The sequence below is a fragment of the Monodelphis domestica genome, chromosome 3 (genome assembly GCF_027887165.1).
Source record: "Monodelphis domestica isolate mMonDom1 chromosome 3, mMonDom1.pri, whole genome shotgun sequence".
NCBI lineage: Eukaryota > Metazoa > Chordata > Mammalia > Didelphimorphia > Didelphidae > Monodelphis > Monodelphis domestica.
In genome coordinates this window covers 375,963,483-375,981,408 of record NC_077229.1, presented here as the reverse complement: position 1 = coordinate 375,981,408, position 17,926 = coordinate 375,963,483, and positions in this window count along the sequence as shown.

Genomic DNA, 17,926 nt, shown 5'->3' with positions numbered 1-17,926 from the left:
ATACAAATGACAACAAAGAGGCACTGTATTTTTATGATAAATAAGACAGAATGACATACATATCTGTAAAAACATTAACTGCTCATGGGTAGGACGAGCCAATATAATAAAAATGAACCTCCTACCCAAACTCATTTATCTATTTAGTGCCATACTCCTTGAACTTCCAAATAATTTCTTTACTGATTTAGAAAAAAAACCATAACAAATTTCATTTGGAAGAACAAAGGATCAAGGATATCCAGGTAAATAATGAAAAAAAATACAAAGGAAGGTGGCCTTGCAGTCCCAGATCTCAAATTATACTATAAAGCAGCGGTCATCAAAACAATTTGGTACTGGCTAAGAGACAGAAAGGAGGATCAGTGGAATAGACTTGGGGTAAGTGACCTCAGCAAGACAGTCTATGACAAGCCCAAAGATCCCAGCTTTTGGGACAAAAATACACTATTTGATAAAAACTGCTGGGAAAATTGGAAGAAAGTGTGGGAGAGATTAGGCTTGGATCAACACCTCACAGCCTACACCAAGATAAACTCAGAATGGGTGAATGACTTGAACATAAAGAAGGAAACTATAAGTAAATTATGTGAACACAGAATAGTATACATGTCAGACCTGTGGGAAGGGAAAGATTTTAAAACCAAGCAAGACTTAGAGTCATGAAATGTAAAATAAATAATTTTGACTACATCAAATTAAAAAGTTTTTATACAACCAAAACTAATGTAGCCAAAATTAGAAGGGAAATAACAAACTGGGAAACAATCTTCATTACAAAAACATCTGACAAAGGTCTAATTACTCAAATTTATAAAGAGCTAAACCAGTTGTACAAAAAATCAAGCCATTCTCCAATTGATAAATGGGCAAGGGACATGAATAGGCAATTTTCAGTCAAAGAAATCAAAACCATTAATAAGTACATGAAAAAGTGTTCTAAATCTCTGATAATCAGAGAGATGCAAATCAAAACAACTCTGAGGTATCATCTCACACTTAGCAGATTGGCTAACATGACAGCAAAGGAAAGTAATGAATGCTGGAGGGGATGTGGCAAAGTTGGGACATTAATGCATTGTTGGTGGAGTTGTGAATTGATCCAACCATTCTGGAGGGTAATTTGGAACTATGCACAAAGGGCTTTAATAGACTTCCCTTTGACCCAGCCATAGCACTGCTGGGTTTGTGCCCCAAAAAGATAATAAGGAAAAGGACCTGTACAAAAATATTCATAGCTGTGCTCTTTGTGGTGGCAAAAAATTGGAAAATGAGGGGATGCCCTTCAATTGGGGAATGGCCGAACAAATTGTGGTATATGTTGGTGATGGAATATTATTGTGCTCAAAGGAATAATAAAATGTAGGAATTCCATGGAGACTGGAACAACCTCCAGGAAGTGATGCAGAGTGAGAGGAGCAGAGCCAAGAGAACATTGTACACAGAGACTGATACATTGTGGTACAATTGAATGTAATGGACTTCTCTATTAGTGGCAATGCAGTGATCCTGAACAACCCAGAGGGATCTTTGAGAAAAACCACTATCCATATTCAGAGGAGAAACTGTGGGAGTAAAAACACCAAAGAAAAACAACTGCTTGATTCCATGGTTGGAGGGATTATGGCTGTGGATGTAGACTCTAAATGAACATCCTGGTGCAAACACCAAGAACATGGAAATAGGTTCTGACCAAGGACACATGTAATACCCAGTGGAATTGTACATTGGCTATAGGAGGGGTGGGGGAGGAGGGGGAGGAATAGAAAATGATTTTTGTAACCAAGGAATAATGTTTGAAATTGACCAAATAAAAAAATAATGTTAAAATTTTTTAAAAAATCAGTACTTTGTGGGTCGTCTTCCAAAAGATCAACTTTTCTAGACAATCAATTGTGTTTTTAAATAAAGTTTATACTTTAACTTAGCTTTTCCAAGCAGTAATGACTCACATAGGTCATATGATCTTTTGGGGTAAGTATTTTTCCAGGTTTCTACAGGTATATCAGAGGGATTGGATGAAAACATAGAGGGAAAGTAATATTGTTAGTCCTTCTAACTAATTAATTCCATTTCAGGGTAATGGGGTTTGGGGGATCTAACTATGGTATTCACTGATAGCATACAAATCAAAGGTAAAATATTTACTCGTACAAAATGGATTTACTCTGCACTTCACTGCTTTTCCCAGGTCCTTGGTTTGCCTTGATTCAGGTCTTTTCTCCACAGTCTCTTTCCTGTTGATGTCATCATCTCCCATAGATTCAATGATCATTTCTATATAGTTGACTCTCACATCAATACACCCCAGACCTGTACTACCAACTACCCAAGCAGACCATTTGAAGACACTAAGCAAGGCTAAAAAAATCTGATTTATGTTGGTGATATTTACCCTAGTTTTAAATAAACCTATTCTCTTTCAACTTTTTTTTTGCTTTGTATTAAGAGAAATAAGAAAAGGAACATATTAAACAGTGCTAATTCTAGAAGCGATTTAGATATTCAAATGAATGTGTCCTGAAGTAACAGGTAAGAATAGAAGGCAGAGGAGTCATACTTTGGATGTCCTCATCCCCAAACCTCCAAACTTGACTGTGGAATGCTTCATGGTAGTTGTGTTTGACTATGGGTATGCCTTACATTTTGGGAATTTATGGAACTTCAAACAAAATTATCAAAATACTCTGCGAAGATCCAACTCAGAATGAACTAGAAAGCTGGCCAGATTTCAGATTTTGCTCATCTGCTCTCTCCCTGTCCCTCATTCTTTGCTAAAAATATCAATCATCCTTTCTTGGATTCAACTGATGCTCTCAGCAAAAATAGACAGAAATAAGAATTTATTAAGCGTTTATATGTGCCAAATGCTGTGATAAGTGCTTTGCAAATATTATTTCACTTGGTCCTTACAGTAGTCCTGGGAAGTGTCAGAATATTACTATTTTATAGTAGAGGAAAATGAGGCAGAGGTCAAGTAACTTGCCCAGTGCCACAAAGCTGGTAAATACCTGGAGATAACTTTAAATTCAGGTCTTTTTGACTCTTTTTTGATAGTCTCGAGTTCCATCTCCTGTGCTACTTAGCTTCTAGATTGCTGATTACTTGCCTCTTACCTTATAATAAATTCAGGTAGTAGTTAATATCCTGGTTTATGAAGCCATTCTGGAAGCCGTCTGTCTGGGTTTGGGCAGAGGAACTCAAGCATCTTTCCTTTCATTTCTAGTTACTGTTATGGTTGTTTTGTAACCTAGTTGAGCAACAACAGAGAAGAGAATATCATCAAAGTCATCAGAAACAAATCAGCTCTGGTGAAAGATTAAAAAATAGGTCCCAAATATACAGCAAGGTGATGACAGCTTATTTTGCTGGTAGATGTGTCTCATTTATACTAAAAATTCATTGTCATGCGCATAACAAGTCAAAAATTTGAAGCATTACTATCATTCACATCAGTGTATTTATGACTTTATTTTGGGGTTTTGGTTTTGGATGAGTATGCTCTTACAACAGTGACCAATAAGGAAGGGTGTTTTGCAAGATAATAAAAAATAAATGAAAAGAATTCAAGGCATGTTCAGATAATTTCTGTTATTTAAGTAATCGACTTCTGCATGGTATTATCTTTTTCTGAATTTATTTTTGGAATGGTTAGTTAATGGTTTATAAAGGAAGTAATAATGATGAAAACATTTCAAACCCACCAGACCTGGACATCTTATATGCTTCCAACTTACTATGTCCAAAATAGAATTTAAGACCATGTTTTGATATTGTATGAGTTGATTGCTCAACTAATGAAGTGTCTAGATATACCTTGAATTCTTTAACACATACTCAATAGTTATACATTTAGCATAAATGAGACACATCTGTCAGTAAATGGTTGACCAACTCTTGTCTACTCTAAGCTATTATCACCTTGCTGCATATCCAGGACTTATCTTTAATCTTTCAGCACCATAGATTTGTTTCTGACATCTTTGATGATACTCTCTTTTCTGTTCTTGCTCTACTAGAACAGTAAATGAACAGGAAGAGAATGGAAGTGTGCCTGAGGCTCCTTTCCCCAACCCTAGATATTATCCACAAAGGTTTCATAAGCCAGCACATTAACTACCTCCTCTCATCCTGGAGAAGGAAAAAAACAACTAACTGAACTGAGAGAGCATCAGCTGAATCCAGGAAAGGAAAATTCATAAACATGGAGGCTTATGAGGGGCAAGGAGGACAAAGATGAACAAAATAGTAGACTGGCTAGTTTTTTGGCTTATTCTGAGTTGGGTCTTCACAAAATATTTTGATAATTTTGTCTGAAGTTCTGTTAAGAATGTGAGGCATACTTAGTATCAGTGAAGCATTTTAGAGGCTAGTAGGAAAGTTTGGGGAGGGGGACATCCAAAGTCTGCTCCTCTGCCTTTTAATAAATAATTAACAGTTAACCATAACTGTGATTAGTTATTTTCTTCTAGCACAAAGGCACAATATAACTTCTTAAAACATAATAGTGGTCAATGGCATAGAGGTGAACTAATGTGAAATAAGACTATCCTTACTGCTTCAGGGCATATTTGGAGACCTAAAAAAGTGCTGTAATACTCAGTTTGTATTATATACTTTGTTCTTTTCATTATTTCTCTTGACATATTTTCTTTTGCCTTAATATGAAAAAAGTTTAAAAATGCATATATTAAAAACTAAAGTAAATATCACCATTATAAATTGGATTCCTTTAGACATGCTTAACTTCATGAAAAAAATGGGTAAAACCAATATTGTAGGGGTTATGGGAAGATAGATACATTAATGTATTATTGGTGGATCTGTGAATCAGTACAATCTTTTTGGAAATCAACTTAGAATTGTACAAATAAAATGGCCAAAATTCCCATATTCCACTACTAGACTTATACCCTAAGGAAGTCATATGTACCAAAATATTTATAGCTACATTTTTTGTGATAACAAAGAATTGAAAAATTATAGTGAATGGTATATTCTCATGTGTTGTGGAATGGCTATAGAATTTTAGTCCATAAGATCTTACCTTTCCTTATTTATCCTTTCTTAGAGTCTTTTAGAATCAAATCTTCCAGAATACAGGGTCAGACTTTCCCTAACTTCTTTTCTTCTTTCACAGATTCTAAAATGAAGTGGTCAACTCCTTCTAAGGTTGCCATTATTTCTATTACATTAAACTGTTCCATCTTGTTGATGAGAATAAGATTCATAAGAGGATTTCCTTTCCTTGCCTGGTGTTTCATCACCAGCCCCACACTCAAAGCCTTTCTTATTTGATTGTAGAACCTGTTATAGCTTGCATTTGGCCAGCATGGTTTCAAGAATGCAACATCACTTTTACAAAATGATGAGAGATAAGAATAGGCCATTAGGGTAAGGTAGTTGAGTTCCCTATGAATAGGGAATAGGGAATGAATAGGGAAGAAAAAAATCATCCCACAATAACTGAGAAGACATTGTTAGATGACAATGTGAAAAAAATCTAAAGGTTTTAGTAAGTTCAAACAATTATATGGGAACCAAAAATGTAAATTAAAAAAAAATGCTTGGCTGAATTAAAAGTGAATGAGCATCCAAAATGGGGAAGGAGATAATCTTGTTTCATGACACTCTAATTTGCATATTGTACCACTTATTTAGAAAGGATATTGACAAGTTAGAGTTTCTTTCTTTTTTTTTTTTAAACCCTTACCTTCCATCTTGGAGTCAATACTGTGTATTGGCTCCAAGGCAGAAGAGTGGTAAGGGCTAGGCAATGGGGGTCAAGTGACTTGCCCAGGGTCACACAGCTGGGAAGTGTCTGAGGCCAGATTTGAACCTAGGACCTCCCGTCTCTAGGGCTAGCTCTCAACACACTGAGCTACCCAGCTGTCCCCCAAGTTAGAGTTTCTTGAGAAGGTCCACCACATAAGTGATGACAAAGGAGATCGAGCTCTATTATAGGCTGGAAGAAATAAGAATTTTTAGTTCAGAGAAGAGGTTATCATGGGCTCTCCCTCACAAAAGATCTTCAAGTCAGTTTGGAAGTTCATTTCTGGGGTACAGTTTAAGAGGGATCCCTGTTCATGTACAGGTTGGTCTAGATGACCTCTGAAATTCTGTGATCACAAAACTAAAATAATGATTCTGTAACTTAAGGGCTATGCTCAATTTTTTTTTTCCAGGAATTGACTCAAACTCATTGACCCGTAATTACTTGCAGACTAAATTCTCTTTTCTTTTTTGAAAATCAATCAATATTTGGTATTGTCCAGTCTTGTGGTAGTGCTTCCATTCTCTACAGTCTCATAAAGGTCACATACAGTGGCTGAGAAATCATATCTACTGCTTAATTTCACTAAAGGCAACTGTGTTGTACTCTTTTAATTTCTTCTTAGGAATTTTGGGCTTCAACTTCCTATTAGTCACTAGGGAATTCACTGTTATGTATTGTTTCCTCCCCATCTTTGCAGTCCAGAAATTATTCTCCTTGCCAGTGAAAAGAGAAAATATGAATTGAACCATTCTGCCTTTTCTTTGTCATCTAATATTATCATCTTATTCCTGCTGAGCCGCAGAGATGTCTCTTTTTTAAACCTCATTTCCTCAATATTTTTAACTAAAAAACAAAAGCATAAACTTTTTATTCTCTTTAGGTTTTTTCACCAGTTCTTGCTCATTTTTAGTTTTAGGACTCCTGATACTAGGCTTGTAGTACCAGGCTATGGTTTTGTATTTCTCCTCTATTATCTGGGTTTGCTTTTATCTTCAGTGTGCATTTTTTCATCTTAAGTTTATTGGGGGTGTTTCCATAATCCTGTCCATTTTCTTGACATTTGAATTATTTCTTGATATCTTCAGAGTTTCATATCCCTTGAGATTTTACCCTTCCTTACCTATCCTTTCTTGGAAACTTTCAGAATCAGATCTTCCAGAATATAGGGTGTAGGTCAGGTTTTTCTTGACTTCTTTTTCTCTATCACAGATTCTAAGATGAAGTGGTCACTTCCCTTAACTTGTTCTATTTCTGCTACCTTGATCTGTTTCACCTTGCTGGTGAGAATAAGATTCATAAATGACTTCTCCCTCCTTAGTGTATCAGAGACACAGTAACTTGGGGGCCCTATCATTAGTAATTCCATATTTTGGAGGATTAAGTTGTTGTTAAATCAAATGGATAATTTATTAATTATCCTTCTTTTGATTGAGAGCTCCAGAAGTTGCCAAGCTTGTTGAAGTCCCCATAAATATAATATTATGTCCCTCTGTGAAGTTTACAGTCTTTCTTTAAATTTTTAATCTATATCCTGCTGTCTGTCAAGGTTGTCTGGAATGTATTTTATTGCTCATATTTCTTCTTCTTTGTATCTGTTAATCTTTCCCCAAATATGATATACTATGTTTCTATCCTTTCTCTGATCCTTAAGTTTGTTTACATGAGTATGTTCTCTCAAGGTACAATGATAGTCTGCTCCTTAATTATTAAACTTATTTCTCTTGTCTAAGACAAATACCTTCCAATGTTTTAAAATTTATAATTCATTCTCCTCAAAATAACATTATGAATTAGGTAGTACCAATATTATTTTCCCATTTTTATATTTGGAGAAACTGAAGTTTAGAAAGCTTCAAGATCTTGCCTGAAGTCTTATAATTAACATGAATATAGTTGTTAAAATATCAAAAAAAATAATGATGATGATGAAAATCTGCTATTTATATGATGATTGAAAGTTGTACGGAATGTTTTGCATCCATGTCTCATGTGATTTTCAAAATAATCCTGTGAGTAAGTTGCTTTTGTTATCTTTATTTTGAGTGATTCTTCTAGTCACATAGCTAGTAAATGTCTGAGCAGGATTTTGAAGTCAGATCTTTTCTATTTCAAGGCAAGCATTCAATGATAAAGATATCCATACATTCTCAGAAGCTAAAGAAGATGATTCAGGTGGGTTGTGGGGTTTTTAATTAATAAAAATTGACAACATAATACCAAATGAACCTAATATAAGGATGATATTAGAAATTAAGTCTTGTGTCTATTATATTTGTATTACTTTTGCTGTAAGATTTAAATTAATGTCTGATACTTCAAGTATTGTAATTTTATAAAGTTTATTATCTAACAGAAGAAAGAAATTAAGCCTTTTTATATTAGTTTAATGATAAGAAGTGAAGAAGCTGGCTTGAGAAAGAATTGGAATTTGAAACTGAGTTGAGACAGAGTGTCAGTTTCAAATGTTGACAGCATGTGGGGTAGGGTAACAGTTTTTCTATGGCAGTTGGTCTCTTGCAGTTACTCTCTGGGAGGTAGTTGGGAGTTACTCTCTCTTGGAGTGGTGGGAATAGGTGACATCTTTCCTCTCCTTCCTCACTGTCTGAGGTAGAAGGAAAGGAGGGAAAAACCTGAAGGAGCTAAGTGATTTTCCTTTTCCATCTTGGGAAACACTAGTGACTGTCTATTGTTGTTACATAAATTGTTTTTATATCTGAGAAGACCAAAGAAAGACCTGGTCTTTGGTTTGGACTCTCAATTGGGTAAGTCTCAGAGTCCCAACTTGGTTCTTATTGAGGTTCAGCCAGCTAGCCCTTGTTATTTTTATAACTTGGAGACAAAGTTAAAAGCTATATACATCAGATAAGGATAATAGTGTTTAGTTTATTGTTAGGTTAGTCAGATCAGAAAGGATCAGAGCAGCCTGTGGAAACAGAAGAAGTGGTTCTTTTCAGAACCAGGGAGTTTTATTAGGGTGGAGTGAGAATCCCTTAGAGTTAGAAATCCTTTTTTTTAATCCTTATATCTTCAATAAATTATTTATTTTATATAACAAGAGTTTCCTTAGCATCCTTGAGCCTGGCCCTGAAGAGAAGTTCACTTATAAGCTTCACTTCACTAATATAAACGGAAAACACTTTGTAAACACAGCAAGCAGAGTATCAAATCAGTTTATAAAACAATAATCAATTTATTGTTTATTATTTTTATACTAATGAGCAAGAAATAAGTTATTAAATCATTTGTTCATTGAATTACCTTTTATTAAGTGCCAAAACTGTGCCAAACTCTGTTAAATGCTGGAGATACAAAGACAAAAATAAAAATAGTCTATGCCCTTAAGAGAAACTGAACTTTCTCTATTGGGAATAGAAGAGCATTCTATTGAGAGAAGCTGAGTTCTCTCTAAAGAGGCAGAAATGGTTGGTAATTGAGCTCTCCAATTTACTCACATTTAATAGAATAGTTAGAAAATATAGAAGAAAGGAGAAATAACTATGTATTATTAATAATAACAATGATAGTAATAATTACCATTATTATAATAAGCATTATCACCCTATAATAATTCTGTTAGGAAAGCTAATGCCCAGAATAAGCTATGGCCTATCAAAAATATTAAGGATAACAAGAAAGTTTAGTAATATTATACTTGGAACAGAAAACAAAACAAGAGAGGGACAGGCCCATAGACCAGGGTAAATGATATAATATGCTCAAGTCATATTTTTATCTGTACAGATGAAATTAAAACTATAAAAAATAGCTCAGACAATGTTAAGAAGGAATTAAAGCCCAGAAATAAAAAAAAGATCTTCATAAACACATATGATCATTAAAGGAGAGTTAGCTATGTCTAAGAGTAAAAGAATTTTTGATATACACCATATGTACTTCACTTGTATCCACAAAATAATAGAACAAGAGGCAAGGCCTTTAACATGTTGTGAGGATCTCTTGTGCAAATTTTATGGTTAGATTTGATTAAGAAACAATGAAAAGCTGTTATAAGAATCAATGGAGAGAGTAATCACACTGAGATCACAGATCTAAGCAATTAACCAAAATTAGTTCAGAAGATTAGTTTGTAGAGCATCTATGGTTGTTTATTTGCATCTGACTCCTTGTGACCCCATTTAGGTGTTTTTTTTTTTTTTTGCAAAGGTACTGGAATGTTTTGCCATTTCCTTCTCCTACACATTTAAAAAATGAGGAAACCAAGGCAGGGAATTGCCCAGGGTCACACACCTAGTAAGTGTCTGAGGCTAAATTCAAACTCAGGAAGATAAGTCTTCCTGACTCCAACTCTGGCACTCTATTCATTGCTCTATGTAAGAGAACATCTGACTTCTCTAAATTAGTTCCTGTTAGCTGGTTCAGTTGCATTATCTTTTCAGGATACTGAAAAAAAAATTGTGAACAAAACTGATAAACTGTTGTTATCTTTGAGGAATAATGAAAAATGGAAAAGAGGCCAGAAAACTGGGGAATAACTAGGAACCCTGTTTGGTGAAAAGGAAATAGTGAAGATTGCAGGTCATTAGAGTTCATGATAGTCGAGAGGAGAATTTGTTAAGCAAATGCTTGACTTTAAAAAATGAGGGGAAAAGTAGATTGCTTAAATTGTAGATTGTTGAACTTGGCATCAATCCCTGCCAAATGTCTAAAAATGACAGTTTCTGATCAGGGAAGTGCTATAGACTGTGTGTATTAGAATTTAGCAAAGCATCTGATAGATAGTTTTATTATCTAGTCATGGATAATAGAGGGAAGGACATAATAGAGTTAGATGGATTTTGTAGTTGGCTGAATGACTACTTTCTAAGAGAGCCAATTAGTAGAAATCTCTATGTGGAAGAAAGTCTCTAGTAGCATAATAAGGGAATTCAACATTTTTGTCAAAGCCCCTAAACATGTAAGGTACTGGATAAATATTTGTTGAATTGAATTAAGGCATAGATGGCATGCATGTCAAGTCTTTGAATTACATGAAACCTGGAGAGATAGTTAATATTTCTTGTTATGGAGTTACCAAAAAAGCTTCTGCAGTCTTAGAGAGCTTTTGGAAAAGTATAATATCCAGATTGAGGAAAATGGTAGTCTCACTGTACATTGTGAGTGCAATCTCAGGAGTGTCATGGTAAGGCTTCCTCAGAGGGGAGAGAGAAGCTTTAAGGTAGGAAGATAGAGAAAGGATAGAAGTTTTAGATACCACGAGGGGGATGACGGAGTCAAATTAGAGATATGAGGTGGCAGGAATGAGTCTTTATTAATTTTCCATGAGCCACAGCTAAGCTCTGATCAAAGGACCCTTCCAAAGGCTTTTACCAGTCCAGAGATCCACATTTAATACCACACAGGTCGGAGAGATGAAAGAGAGATAGAGAAGGTTTAAAGATGGAGCTTGGCCAGAGGCCAAGCTCCTGCCAGGACAGCCATCAGCTAACCTGAAAGAGAGAGAGAGAGGCAGAGCTTGCTGGGCTATATATAATCTTTGATATGCAAATATACACAATACATAGGGATGATTCTCATTGGTTAATGACATGGTATAGGTGTGGTTTCTCTTAACCAGGTGAGCACAAAGAAACCTGTGTTCCCGCCTAACCTGGGAGAAGCTGGGGTCAAGGGTCAAAGGCTTTCCCAGCCACGTGCAATACTGAGCATGCTCTCTTCTAAGGCAATCTGTACATACCAACTGTTCCCCTTGCCCATAGCTAGGGGTGGACTGCTACACATGGTTAGTTAAGGGCATCTCATTTTAAAGACTTGAACACATTGGAGCATGTCCAGAGAAGAGTGACTCATATTGCAAGAGCACTTGAAATCATATCATTTAAGGGTCATTTGAAGGAACATTGCATATATAACCCAGAAAAAGCAAAGATATAGAGGAGAGATATGATAATCTTCAAATATTTGGGAGAACTGATGTATAGAAGAGAGATTAAATTTATTCAGCTTCTAAGACAGAACTAGGGCCAATGTGTGGTAGTAACAGGGCTAAGATTTTGATTGAAAATAAGGGAAACTTTCTGACCATTAGAATTTTATGAATATGGAATTATTCAAGCCATGATTGGATCACTATTTGTTTGACATGGTTTAGAGTGGATTCCCACATCAAGTTTAGTGTTAATCCAGATTACCCTTAAACCACTCTTCAAATCTGAGATTACATGACTAAATCATCTAGTAATAATCTTAACCAAAATTTGTATTAAGATGTGTAAAACAGATATTTTAAAAAATCAGTCAATAGTTGAAGATAGGATTAAACACTTGGCTAGAAGACAGAGAGTTTTACCTCAAAAGGGAAAATCCAATCACTTGATTTCTCTGAATCTCAGTTTTCTTCAATTGTAAAGTGGGAATAATAATGGAATATCTCCCACAGGGTTTTAATGAGGATTAAATACGACAGTGTACATAAAAAAAACATTATAAACTTTAGGATACCATATAAAATTAAGATTTGGTTATTTAAAAAAAATTTTTATTTAGAATATTTTTCCATGGTTACATGATTCACAATCTCCACCCCCTTCTGCTCCCCCCTTCCAAAGCTGATAAGCAGTTCCATTGGCTTATACAAATATTACTGTTCAAAACCTATTTCCATGTTATTCATACTTGCAGCAGAGCACTTAATATCAAAACCCTAATCACATCCCTATTGCACTACATGGTTGATCATATATTTTCTTGTAAGGGTTCCATTGGAGTTTTGACTAAATAGGAGAGTTACAAATTCAATGTTATGGTTGTTGAATTCAAAATATTATCTTTAAGCCAGAAAAAAACAAACTGTAAGCAGTTTTTATTTATAATGAGGAAGAGAAAGAATTGAAATACGAAATTGAGGAGGAAAAGAGGGAAGAAGTTGCCTCACCTACTCTAAAATACCTGATGAAATTCACCTAGCTCCCTACAAAGTTCCAATCTCCACCTGGAAGTCCAAGTCACTCACCAGCAAGCTGATACAGGATCCGAGGAAAAGAGTCTTTCCACAGGACTCATGTTGAAGGGGAAATACCACTGAAGTGCCAATGAGCAAAGAGGGTCTCTTTGCAGAGCTACCAAGGCAGGAATCTGTCCAAGCCAGAAGTCTCGGTGGTGCCTTCAGCCAGGGTTCCACCAACACAGCCTCCTCCAAAGCCAAAACAGGAATCTCCAAAACTAATCTTTCCAGAAGCCAGGAAAGGAATGCCCAGAACCAATCTCTCCAAATGCTAGGAAGGGAATGAATGCTAGACTATGTTGGGTTCCTTTTATACCCCTTTTTTCCAAGTCACTTCCTGTCACTCCTCCTTCTTCACAGAAACCAATGGTAGTCTTTCAATTTGCCTAGCACTGCCCAAGGGAGGGTGCAATGTCCTTTGGTGTTGTCTTTCTAGTAAGTGACTTATGAACTCTCATACTTAATGAGAATTAGGGGTACTTTAAGTTTTTGATTTGATTAGCTAAAAGTAGCAAGAGGAGAGTTAATCCTATTTTCACATTCTAATATATTTCTGCTCCCACAATTCTTTCTTTGGATGTGGATAGCATTCTTTTTTATAAGTTCTTCTAGATTGTCCAGGGTCACTGCATTGCTACTGGTAGAAAAATCTGTTACAAGGGGCAGCTGGGTGGCTCAGTGGATTGAGAGTCAGGCCTAGAGACAGGAAGTCCTAGGTTCAAATCTGGCCTCAGACACTTCCTAGCTGTGTGACCCTGGGCAAGTCACTTGACCCCCATTGCCTAGCCCTTACCACTCTTCTGCCTTGGAGCCAATTCACAGTATTGACTCCAAGATGGAAGGTAAGGGTTTAAGAAAAAAAAAAGAAAAATCTATTACATTCGATTGTGCCACAATGCGTCAGTCTCTGTGTACAACATTCTCCTAGTTCTGCTCCTTTTACTCTGCATCAATTCCTGGAGGTCATTCCAGTTCACATGGAATTGCTCCATTTCTTTAATCCTTTTAGCATGATAGGACTCCATCACCATCAGATACCACAATTTATTTAGCCATTCCCCAATCAATGGACACCCCCTCATTTTCCGATTTTTTTGCCACCACAAAGAGGGTGGCTATGAACATTTTTGTACAAGTCTTTTTCCTTATTATCTCTTTGGGGTATAAACCCAGCAGTGGTATGGCTGGATCATCAAAGGGCAGTCATTCATTTAAAGCCCTTAAGCATAGTTCCAAATTGGCCTCCAGAATGATTGGACCATTTCACAACTCCACCAGCAGTGTATTAGTAGTGTCTTTGGTTATTTTTTAAATGAGCTTAAGTTATTTTAAAAAATTGAGCAAATTTCATTTTTGAGAAGTCTTCAGAAATTAAAGAAGCAAATTATGGGACATCATATCAAAGCTGAAGTTATATGGTAGAGGAGAGCTGGGTGCCTAGTGGGAAAGCCAGGCCTAGAGATGGGAGGTCATAGTTTCAAATCTGGCCTCAGACACTTCCTCGCTGTGTGACCCTAGGCAAGTCACTTAACCCTCATTGCCTAGCCCTTAGCATTCTTCTGCCTTGGAACCAATATACAGTAATGGTTCTAAGATAGAAGGTAAGGGTTAAAAAAAAAGAAATGAAGTTATATGATATATAACTTTAAGGCATACCAAGTTATGTGTCTCTCTGCTCAGAGTACCTTTAATTATGGGGTTAACTCCTATTCAAAAAGGGAAAAGAAAAAACAAAACATTCAAAGTTTTTAGTCACTTCATGTCATTGGTAATGAGTAAACCAACCTACAACTACCTCCTTGGGAAAAGTACCTATTATGTAATTTCTACTATTACACTTTAGAAATGAATATAGGAAGTAATTACTGAGGAAGTAATACATGATTATACTTTAATGATTTCTGGAATTCCTCATCTTCATATTAAAAAAAGAAAAAAATTTCATTGATTAAAAATGAGATATTTTTCCCTCTCTCTAGGTGGAATATTTCCTTAAGTTTAAACCATATTAGTCTTATGAGGAAGCGGATTTCCTCATTAAACAATTACATATATTCTGCCAAGGATTATTCCTCTTCCCTGGTTTCTCTTCCCTCCTATGAACAAACAATTTTTTTATTTAACATGCAACTGGTAATTAATGGATACCATTATATGCTTATTTCTCCTTAACTCCTATATCATTTTACTGTGAGACAAATTATAGTTTGCATGTCTCCCTTTATTCTTCCTTCTGATATGGCAGGAATATAGATAAAACCTCATCCTGTAAAATACTTTTGGATCCTAAGAAACAGTATTTAAGAGCTGGAGGAAAGATTAAATAAAGATCTTGACACCAACCCATTTATTTCACAGATTTGGAAATGGAAGTCCTTACAGTATAGGTTTCCTGCCCAAGGTCACATAGGTAGTGACAACTGAAAAACAATAATCTTATTGTAGTTTAGAAGTCAGGAATAGCAAAAAGGGTCCAGGAAGACCCAATTAATAGAATATCTTTAAGGAACACTATAATCATAAATACCATTTGTTGGACATCTTTTAGCAATATAAAGAATTGTGAAACTATGTGGCACCTTCTGACTACATTAAAAAAGTTATGGGGGTCAGGGAGAGAGGCTAGGTAGCTCAGAGGATTGAGAGCCAGGTCTAGAGATGGGAAGGTTCTGGACACTGATTAGCCATGTGATCCAGGGTAAATAACTTGACTGTAATTGCCTAGCCCTTACCACTTCTGTCCTGGAACCAATACTTAGCATTGATTCCAACATGGAAGGTAAAGTTATAGAGGGTCTTGGCGCCTTACTAAGAACTTCCTTTGATACTTTGACAAGATCTAATATCTTAACTATGTGGGACTTTTAGCTCTAACCATCCAGAACACAACTCATCCAAACCCTTTTTCCTGTGCAGCTCCACTGTCTTCCCAATGTGGTCAGAGCCTTTCTCTAGTTCTTTTAACATTGAGTGAATGAAAATGAAGTATGCACATACACACTATCCACAAGTTATCCTTTTGTCTCACCACATAATGATTAGATGATATCATTTATGCCATTTCTCTTTCACAACTCTTGTTTGATATTGTGTTGTAACCTACTTATGCCCAGCATTTCCTTTGTCCTTAAATGATCCCAGACTGATGATTTGGAGTACATAGTACATGATTTTCAGTCATAAATGGCCCCAGATGAAAATTTTGGTTAGAGAGAAGAGCTTCTGTATCTGGGAGTCAGGTCTATGAGCTGCCTATTCAATTTCTTATCATATTTTGAGAAATGGCCATTCTTTATCCATTTGCTTTTTTATTTCATGGTGTTTCCTTTGTGAGGAGCTTTTTTCATGATTATGAATTTCATTTGGGAAATTCAGCAACATTTCAGGGCTTGATGCAATCAATACAATATCACTTACAAACAAAAGTATCTGAAGGACCTCATCATCTGTAGGTAATTCCTCTTCCATTTAGACTATGAACTGAACATTCTCCATGTTGTTGGCAAATATCTTTGACAAGCATATGACTCCTTGTTTTTTGTTTCAATTGATATTAATAATCAATATAATTAAAAAACATCTTGTATGTAAAGGATCTTGTATTATAAAATCTTGTATAATTTTAATAATTTTAATATATGGGAAAAACACCCTTTTGCAAGAGTCTTTAAGGTGGCATTTTGTCTTATTTAAAAAAGTTTTTTCAATAAGCAATAAACCCAGTGGGATCTTGTGTTCTCTATATGTTCCTAGAGATTGTGTTGCTATAGAGAAGTGGTCTCCTATAGAGTATCAGTTGTATAATAATTAAAATAGTTGGTTGTCATAAACTGTGATAATTAAAATAGTTGAGGCCATGAACTGTAGTAGGTATAAGAGTAGATGAGTAAATTGTGACCGCAGAAGATATGGTTTCAAGACAGTGTCTTGTTTTTAAATCAAATATATAAGGTGGTCGCCAGGGAAAAATTCCCAATTATTAAATATACCCAAGTCAACTGGGTTTTATAGAGATTTTAATTAATACAAATGAGGAATTAAAGAAAGTGAGAAAGAATAAGAAAGGAATAAGTATGAAGGGCCTTAGCTGAAAGTTCTAGACCTGAGTCTTAAGAGAGAGGTCAGTCAGTCCAGGGCTCCACAGCTGGGAAGTATCTGAGGCCAGATTTTAACCCAGGATCAAATGTCTTTATGTCTGGCTATCAGGTTGCTGAGCCACCCATTTTCCTCCCCAAAGTTAAAGTTGAATCTTTGGGCTGAGTCTGCTCCCTAACAGGCAGGTAAAATCAATGAAATTGCCAGAACAGTCAAAAATCCTTTGAACCCCACAGCCTAGCCCTTACCACTCTGCCTTCTGACAATAAACATTTAAATGGATAAGAACACCCAAGGAACTTTGAAGAGACTAAAAGCTATATTTTAAGGCATTTCAAACTCCAATGGTTTATAAAAATCTCTGTATTCTATTGCATTTTTTTGTTTAAGGTTTAACTTTGTGATTTTAAGTTCATATATTACTGGATTGAATATTATTCTGCTTGAACTGAAGGTTGATTGAATTTATTTTGAATGTACTGAGTTTTGAAATTCTGTTGTTTTTCCCCTATAATTGTGTTGAACAAATATTATTGTGAATAAGCCCATATATTTAAAAAACAGCTTTTTTCTATTTTGCCGAGGATAGATGGACTTCAGAACTGGTTATAATTGTATTAACAACCTTGGAAATTTTAATGTGCTAAATACCTCATATGATTTGATTTTAAGGATTTTTAAAATATGATTTTTGGATTTTTTTTTAACAATCTGGCTATTTTTGCCTGCCCTAAGGCCCATTAGCTGAAGTGAAATACATTTTATAACCCCCAACCTTCCCACATTTCTAAATATGTGAATGGAAGTTGGGCAGTTAATCTCAGGGCATTTGTATCCCTAAAAGCCTCCAAAAAAGGAGCACCCCTTTATTTATGCTCTTCAGCTCACTATTTTACTTGCACCAGAATGATATCTAGATTTCTTGATTATGTTCTTAAGCCAAGATGAGTTTTACTTTGTTTAAAAAATATGTTTAAATACCAAGGTTGAAAGATTGCTATGTTTGTAAAAATTGTGACAAATGTCCATCAATTCATAGGTTTTAAAAATGTCATACAGCAACTTATGTGAAATATGAAAGTGTGTTTGTTTGC